The sequence below is a fragment of the Salmo salar genome, chromosome 04, assembly GCF_965601325.2.
Source record: "Salmo salar chromosome 04, fSalSal1, whole genome shotgun sequence".
In the NCBI taxonomy this organism is placed as follows: Eukaryota; Metazoa; Chordata; class Actinopteri; order Salmoniformes; family Salmonidae; genus Salmo; species Salmo salar.
In genome coordinates, this window is record NC_138294.1 from 39027157 (window position 1) to 39037018 (window position 9862).

The window sequence follows — 9862 nt, forward strand, 5'->3', positions numbered from 1 at the left end:
TAAAGGGGTCTTACAATTCCAAATCAAATAGCAAAATGATCCATGGTATGAGCATCTTAACAAAATCCCATATGTTAGTTTAGTAGACAGCTTAGATATTTAGAGGTTAACTGATTTTTGTACTCCGACATCCTTGGGTAGGTCGAGGGAGAGCAGCTTTGATAATCCTTATTTGTTGCGATTGCAAATGTAATAAGATGTGGTCCGATAGTCAGGATTATGAGGAAAAACATCTAGATCCACAATATCTATTCCACGGGACAACACTAGATCTAGGGTATGATTGAGGCAATGCGTAGGTCCCAAGACATGTTGGACGAGTCGATGATTGCTCAGAAAGCCTTTTGGAGTGGGTCTGTGGACTTGTCCATGGGAAAATTGAAGTCACCAAAAATGTGAATATGATATCCATCTCATTGTGGAACTAGAGGAGTTAGAGCCCTGTCTATGTTGATAGATAAGATAAGAGCACCCCTCCAGCTAGGATGCATTCCGTCACTCCTCAGCAGCCAAGGCTTGGTCCCATTTAAGGGTGAGTCCCAGGAATAGGGCCAATTATCTACAAATTCAATCTTTGGGAAGCATAGAAAATAGATTTCAACCAGCGATTGAGTTGTGCGAGTCTGCTGTCGTTTTTGGTTTTGGTCCCATGTTTCGTGAGCTAAAATAAAATATCCCAGAAATGTTGTATACACACAAAAAGCTTATTTCTGTCAAATGTTGTGCACAAATTTGTTTACATTCCTGTTAGGGAGAATTTTCCCCTTTACCAAGATAATCCATTCAACTGACAGATGTGGCATGTCAAGAAGCTGATTAAACAACACTCTAAAATGTGCAGTTTTGTCACGCAACACAATATTTTAAGGGAGCATGCAATTGGTATGCTGACTGCAGGAATATCCACCAGAGCTGTTGCCAGATAATTTAATGTTAATTTCTCTACCATAAGCTGCCTCCAACGTCGTTTTAGAGAATTTGGCTGTACATCCAACTGGCCTCACAATCGCAGACCCAATGTACCCACCACATCCGGCTTCTGAGATGAGCCACCCGGACCTCTGATGAAACTGTGGGTATGCAGAACAGAAGAAATTCTGCACAAACTCTGTGCTCGTCGTTCTAATCAGGGTCTTGACCTGACTGCAGTTCTACATCATAAGTAACTTCAGTCGGCAAATGCTCACCTTCAATGGCCACTGGCAAGCTCGAGAAGTGTGCTCTTCACGGATGAATCCTGTTTTCAACTGTACCGGGCAGATGGTAGACATCGTGTTGGTGAGCGGTTTGCTGATGTCAACGTTGTGAACAGAATGCCCCGTGGTTTCGGTGGGGTTATGGTATCGGGAGGCATAGGTTACGGACAACGAACACAATTGCATTTTATCTATGGTAATTTGAATGCACAGCGATAACGTGATGAGATCTTGAGGCCCATTGTTCTGCCATCTATCCAACGCCATCACCTCATATTTCAAATCAAATCCATTTTTATTTGTCACAGGCGCCGAATACAACCGGTGTAGGCCTTACAGTGAAATGCTTACTTACCAACAATGCTGTTCAATAAATATAGTTAAGAAAATATACTGGGGGTACCGGTACCGAGTCAATGTGCGTGGCTACAGGTTGGTCGAGGTAACTTGTACATGTAGGTAGGGGTAAAGTGACTATTATGGTGGAAAATGACAAGATTATGTTTTAATACTGTTTATGGATCAAATAAGGTTTCTCAGTACTCTCTCATCTGTGTCTGTGGGACTGAGTTGGGCCTAAGGGGCTTGGCGCTGGCAATTGATTTATGATGGCTTGGTGATAAAACCTACAGCCTGCATTCCATTGATTGAGTAGTGTCTGTGAAATGCTGGTCTGTCTGCCAGGGCCAGGTGAACCCTCCCTCCAGTTTTTCTCCCACATGCAGATGAACACTGGACTTCAGAAATGTTTATGAGGACCCAGTGTCCCATGTTGCATTAGTATCTGTGTGTTCAGTAGCGTGAAACTGAGAAGATAACCCTGTACAAACAAGCAGTAAATGACCTAGAGACAGAAACCTGGTGCAATGTAAATATTGCTGTCTGTTGCTTGATAGCACAATGTGCCTTTGTAAAATTCTACACAATGGCGGCGAATAACCAATTGTGCTATTATGTTTTTTCTCATTATTTGTATCTTATTTTGTACATAATGTTTCTGTCACCGTGTCTTATGACCAAAAGAGCTGCAAGTTCCTTGGCGTCCACATCACCAACAAACCAAGACAGTCTTGAAGAAGGCACGACAAAACCTATTCCCCCTCAGGAGACTTAAAAGATTTGGCATGCGTCCCTCAGATCCTCAAAAGGTTTTACAACTGCACCATCGAGAGCATCCTGACGGGTTGCATCACTGCCTGGTATGGCAACTGCTCGGCCTCCGACTGCAAGGCACTACAGAGGGTAGTGCGTACGGCCCAGTACATCAACGGGGCCAAGCTACCTGCCATCCAGGACCTCTATACCAGGTGGTGTCAGAGGAAGGCCATAAAAATTGTCAAAGACTCCAGCCACCCTAGTCATAGACTGTTCTCTCTGCTACCACACGGCAAGCGGTACTGGAGCGCCAAGTCTAGGTCCAAGAGGCTTTGAAACAGCTTCTACCTCAACCCAAAGGACTCCTGAACAGCTAATTAAATGGCTCCCCCCCCCCCCCACTTCTACGCTGCTGCTATTCTCTGTCATTATCTATTCATAGTCCTTTTAATAACTCTACCTACGTGTACATATTACCTCAATTACCTCGACACCGGTGACCCCGCACATTGACTCTGTACCGGTACCCCCTGTATATAGCCCTACTATTGATATTTACTGCTTCTATTTAATTATTTGTTATTGTCACGCCCTGACCTGAGAGAGCCATTTTTCTCTGTTTGGTCAGGTCAGGGTGTGACATGGGGCGGGCATTCTATGTGTTGTATGTCTACGTTGTTTTTTCTTTGATTGGCCGAGTATGGTTTCCAATCAGAGGCAGCTGTCATTCGTTCTCTCTGATTGGGAATCATACTTAGGCAGCCCTTTTTCCCCAAAGTCAGTTGTGGGATCTTGTCTTTGTGTTGCATGTGTTTGCACGGCTAGCTTTTCGGTCGTTTATTGTTTTTGCTGGTTCACATTGAAAGGAATAAATATGATGAACCCAAACCACGCTGCACCTTGGTCTACTCCTAACAACGAACGTCACAGTTATTCTTATCTTTCTTTTTTTGTATTTTCTTAAAACTGCATTGTTGGTTAAGGGCTGTAAGTAAGCATTTCACTGTTAGGTTGTATTCGGCGCATGTGTCACAACCGTCATATAAATAATTGGACCAAGGCGCAGCGTGAGTAGAGTTCCACATTTTAATGATAGTGAAACTTCCAAAACAACAAAGATATAGCGATCGTGAAATATGTAGTGCACATAGGCACTCATATAAAACAATATCCCACATAGTGTGTCCTTTGTCCCACCTGCTAAGTATGATCCCCAATTAGAGGCAACGATATTCAGCTGCCTCTAATTGGGAACCACACACACACACCAACATAGAAATATAATACCTAGAAACCCCCCTAGTCACGCCCTGACCTAAAACACCATAGAGAACCCCGAGGGCTCTCTATGGTCAGGGCGTGACAGCATGTGACAAATAACATTTGATTTGATTGTATTTAATGAATTGACTAATTTCTTTATATGAACAGTAACTCAGCTGAAGCAATGTTGCCCTTGGTGACCTCTGACTGTTTCATCCTAACTTTGTTGGTGCCAATGTGGATGACAATATCCCTCGAATCTCTACACTCACCTGTTTTAGTCTCAGCCAGTACCATTTTAAGAATAGCCCAGCGGTTTCCAAACTAGGGGTCGCGACTCCATGTGGAGTCGCCTAATAATAAAATGGGGTCGTAGGAAAATTTCCAAAATCCTGAAAAAAAAACATATACTGTACAGTGCATTCTGAAAGTATTCAGACCCGTTGACTTTTTCCACATTTTGCTACATTATAGCCTTTGTCACTGCTCTCTAGGAGTGGTGGGGAGGGGAAGAAGTCAGGCACAGGAGAACAAAGTTCACTTGCAGAACGTGTTTTTCCAGAGTCCAAAAACACCATGAACAGGCATGAAACAAACCAGACAGAAATAGTCCACCCCCAAAAAGGGCCGGGACGTAGTCCAGAGAGAAACGCAAGCCCACAATAGACAAAGAAAAAATACATGCAACCCCAAAACCCATAACAGGTAACAACAAACAATCCCGCACGAACCCAACCTAGACTAAATACCCCACTAATGACCCAACTCAAAACAGATGCAACAAAAGACAGACAAAACCAAACGAAAAGGGAAAAAGGGATCGGTGGCAGCTAGTAGACCAGCAACAACGACCGCCAAGCGCCGCCCGAACAGGGAGAGGAGCCACTTTCGGTAGAAGTCGTGACAGTACCCCCCCCCCCCCCCCCCCCCCCGACGCGCGCCTCCCGGCTCCCGCCGATGCCGGCCTCAAGGACGACCCGGAGGGCGAGGCACAGGGCGATCCGGATGGAGGCTGTGGAACTCACGCATCAGTGATGGGTCCGAGATGTCCCCCACCGGTACCCAGCACCTCTCCTCCGGACCGTACCCCTCCCAGTCCATGAGGTACTGCAGGCCCCCCACCCGACGCCTAGAGTCCAAGATGTAACGGACTGTGTACGCCGGGGCCCCCTCGATGTCCAAGGGGGACGGAGGGACCTCTCGCACCTCAACGTCCTGCAGTGGACCAGCTACCACTAGCCTGAGGAGAGACACATGAAACGAGGGGTTAATACGGTAGTAAGAGGGGAGCTGTAACCTATAACACACCTCATTTATTCTCCTCAGGGCTTTAACCTCTTCGCTATAAGGGGCAGTATTTTCACGGCCGGATGAAAAACGTACCCAAATTAAACGGCCTACTTCTCGGACCCAGAGTCAAATATTTGCATATTATTAGTAGATTTGGATAGAAAACACTGCAGTTTCTAAAACTGTTTGAATGGTGTCTGTGAGTATAACAGAACTCATATGGCAGGCAAAAACCTGAGAAAATTCCAAGCAGAAAGTGGCCTGTCTGAGAATTTGTAGTTCTTCTTTTGATTCTCTATCGAAGCTACAGTATCTGTGGGGTTACGTAGCACTTTAAGGCTTCCATTGGCTCTTTGAAGCCTTCAGAAAGCGGATTGCGGAGTCTCCTGTCTCTGGGCAGAGTATAGTAGCTCAGTTTCTCAGTGGTCTGCCTGGTGACAAAGAGATTGGATATGCGCGTTCACGAGACCACGCTGTTTTTTCTTTTCCTCTTTGAATGAATACACTATTGTCCGGTTGGAATATTTTCGCTATTTTACGAGAAAAATACCATAAAAATAGATTTTAAACAGCGTTTGACATGCTTCTAAGTACGGTAATGGAACATTTAGAATTGTTTTGTCTCGAATTGCGCTCGCACGTTACCCTTTGGATAGTGACCTGAACACACGAACAAATGGAGGAATTTGGACATAACTATGGATTATTTGGAACAAAAACAACATTTCTTGTGGAAGTAGCAGTCCTGGGAGTGCATTCTGACGAAGATCAGCAAAGGTAATCCAATTTTTCTAATACTAATTCTGAGTTTAGTGAGCCCCGAACTTGGCGGTTGTCGGAATAGCTCATCGTGATGGCTGAGCTATGTACTCAGAATATTGCAAAATGTGCTTTCGCCGAAAAGCTATTTTAAAATCGGACATAGTGATTGCATAAAGGAGTTCTGTATCTATAATTCTTAAAATAATTGTTATGTATTTTGCCAACGTTTATGATGAGTAATTTAGTAAATTCACCGGAGGTTTTCGGTGGGAATACATTTTCTGAACATCATACACCAATGTAAAAAGCTGTTTTTTGATATAAATATGAACTTGATTGAACAAAACATGCATGTATTGTATAACATAATGTCCTAGGAGTGTCATCTGATGAAGATCATCAAAGGTTAGTGCTGCATTTAGCTGTGTTTTGGGTTTTTGTGACATATATGCTTGCTTGAAAAATGGCTGTGTGATTATTTTTGGCTATGTACTCTCCTAACATAATCTAATGTTTTGCTTTTGCTGTAAAGTCTGTGAAATCGGACAATGTGGTTAGATTAATGAGAGTCTTATCTTTAAAATGGTGTAAAAGAGTCGTATGTTTGAAAAATTGAAATTATTGCATTTGAGGTTTTAGTATTTCGCGCAACGCTCATAAACCGTGGCCCCAGCTTCCGGCAGGGCAGGCGGAGGGGAAGGTTTCAGGTCGAGAGCCAGACCCGGTCCCCCGGCGCGAACACGGGGGCCTCACTGCGTTGGTGGTCAGCGCTCTCCTTCTGGCGACCACCGGCCCATTTCAGGGATTCCTGGACGGCTATTTTGAGTTCTGCACCCATTCCTCCAACGCAGGAGCCTCGGTCTGGCTCTGATGCCATGGTGCCAGGACCAGCAGGTAACCCAACATGCACTGAAACGGCGATAGGTTTGTAGAGGAGTGGCAGAGAGAATTCTGAGCCATCTCGGCCCATGGCACGAACCTTGCCCACTCTCCGGGCCGGTCCTGGCATTAGGACCGCAGAAACCTGCCCACATCCTGATTAACCTGTTGGGGATAGGGGGCAGTATTTGCACGGCCGGATAAAAAACGTACCTGATTTAATCTGGTTACTACTCCTGCCCAGTAACTAGAATATGCATATAATTATTGGCTTTGGATAGAAAACACCCTAAAGTTTCTAAAAAACTGTTTGAATGGTGTCTGTGAGTATAACAAAACTCATATGGCAGGCAAAAACCTGAGAAGATTTCATGCAGGAAGTGGCCTGTCTGACAAGGTGTTGTTGTTCTTGCCTCTGTTTATTGAAGAGTCAGGATCTTAGCTGTAACGTGACACTTCCTACGGCTCCAAACGTCTTCCTGCAGGCTTGGGAAAAGCCCCGGACCTCTCCGCCGGAATACCATGACCTCTGGGAGGTTTTCAGCAAGGCCCTTGCCACCGCACTTCCTCCGCATCAGCCCTATGACTGCGCCATCAACCTTCTCCCGGGCACTACACCGCCTCGGGGGCGGCTTTATTCACTGTCAGGTCCGGAGACCAAGGCGATGGAGGCGTATATTGAGGACTCCCTGGCTGCAGGGGGGGTGGACTATGCCTGAGAACATAGTCTCTGATCGGGGTCCCCAGTTCACGTTCCGGGTGTGGAGGGCGTTTATGGAGAGTCTGGGGGTTTCGATCAGCTTGACCTCGGGTTTTCACCCCGAGAGTAATGGGCAGGTGGAGTGAATTAACCTCTCTGGGACCGGCGGGACGAATTCGTCCCACCTACGTAACAGCCAGTTGAATCCTGTGGCGCAATTTTCAAATACCTTAGAAATGCTATTACTTCAATTTCTCAAACATATGACTATTTTAAAGCTATTTAAAGACAAGACTCTCGTTAATCTAACCACACTGTCCGATTTCAAAAAGGCTTTACAACGAAAGCAAAACATTAGATTATGTCAGCAGAGTACCCAGCCAGAAATAATCAGACACCCATTTTTCAAGCTAGCATATAATGTCACATAAACCCAAACCACAGCTAAATGCAGCACTAACCTTTGATGATCTTCATCAGATGACACACCTAGGACATTATGTTATACAATACATGCATGTTTTGTTCAATCAAGTTCATATTTATATCAAAAAACAGCTTTTTTACATTAGCATGTGACGTTCAGAACGAGCAAACTTCCGGGGAATTTGCTAACAATTTACTAAATTACTCACGATAAACGTTCACAAAAAGCATAACAATTATTTTAAGAATTATAGATACAGAACTCCTCTATGCACGATTTTAAAATAGCTTTTGGTGAAAGCACATTTTGCAATATTCTAAGTACATAGCCCAGCCATCACGGGCTAGCTATTTAGACACCCGGCAAGTTTAGCACTCACCAATATCAGATTTACTATTATAAAAGTTTGATTACCTTTTGTTGTCTTCGTCAGAATGCACTCCCAGGACTGCTACTTCAATAACAAATGTTGGTTTGGTCCAAAATAATCCATCGTTATATCCGAATAGCGGCGTTTTGTTCGTGCGTCCCAGACACTATCCGAATGGTAAAGAAGGGTCGTGCGCATGGCGCAATTCGTGACAAAAAATGTCTAAATATTCCATTACCGTACTTCGAAGCATGTCAACCGCTGTTTAAAATCAATTTTTATGCAATTTATCTCGTAAAAAAGCGATAATATTCCGACCGGGAATCTGCTTTTCGGCAAACAGAGGAAAAATCACAAAGACGGGGGCGGCCAGGGCACGCGCCTAAGCCCACAGTCCCTTGATCGGCCACTTGAGAAAGGCGATAATGTGTTTCAGCCTGGGGCTGGGATGATGACATTCTGTTTTTTCCCGGGCTCTGCGCGCCCATGGAAGACGTAGGAAGTGTCACGTTAGAGCAGAGATCCTTTGTAAAAGATAGAGATGGCAAAGAAGTTCAAGAAATGGTCTCTCAGGTTTTGACCTGCCATTTGAGTTCTGTTGTTCTCACTGACACCATTCATACAGTTTTAGAAACTTTGGAGTGTTTCAAAAAGCATAACAATTATTTTAAGAATTATAGATACAGAACTCCTCTATGCACTCGATATGTCCGATTTTAAAATAGCTTTTCGGCGAAAGCACATTTTGCAATATTCTGAGTACATAGCTCGGCCATCACGGCTAGCTATTTTGACATCCGCCAACTTCGGGGTCACCTAAACTCAGAATTACTATTAGAAAAATTGGATTACCTTTGCTGTTCTTCGTCAGAATGCACTCCCAGGACTTCTACTTCAACAAAAAAATTTGTTTTGGTTCCAAATAATCCATAGTTATATCCAAATACCTCCGTTTTGTTCGTACTCAGAACACTAGACAAAACAATAAACAAAGGAAAAACGAATGTCACGTTCTGTAGGCTTCACTGAGCAATACAAAAACAAGATCCCAGCAACCCAGGTGGAAAAAAAACCCTACTTAAGTATGATCTCCAATTAGAGACAACGAGGACCAGCTGCCTCTAATTGGAGATCATCCCAAACAAACCAACATAGAAATACCAAAACTAGAACCTAACAACATAGACATAGAAAACATGCCCTGACCTACTCTACCATAGAAATTAACAGCTAACCATGGTCAGGACGTGACACACGCACTCTACACACAAATACACATGGATTTTGAGATATGGATATGTGGTAGTAGTGTAGTGGCCTGAGGGCACACACTTAATTTGTTGTGAAATGTGTTTTGAAATGTAATGTCATGTAATATTTTTAATTGTATATAACTCTCTTAATGTTGAGGTTTGTGATGGCGCCAGATAGGATAGCTGCCGTTTTATTGACTCTTAACCAACCATGCTATTTTGTTAGTTTTTCACTAATGTCTGTAACTTATTTTGTACATAATGTTGCTGCTACCGTCTCTTATGACCGAAAAGAGCTTCTGGACATCAGAACAGTGATTACTCACCTTGAATTGCACAAAGAATTTCTCAAATCAGTAGGACGAGAGGGATTTACTCCAGACACCCGAACAGGCCTTCATCCCCGTCATTCGCAGGAGAAAGAGACTCAGATTTCGCGGAAGGAGATCGGGGTGCGTTGTGAGGCTCAGGCGACGATAGGCTATTCTGCCTTTGCCATCCGTACTGTTAGCCAATGTACAAAGCTGGAAAATAAATGGGACAACTAAAAGCATGTACAGTTGAAGTTGGAAGTTTACATACACTTAGGTTGGAGTAATTAAAACTCATTTTTCAACCACTGCACAA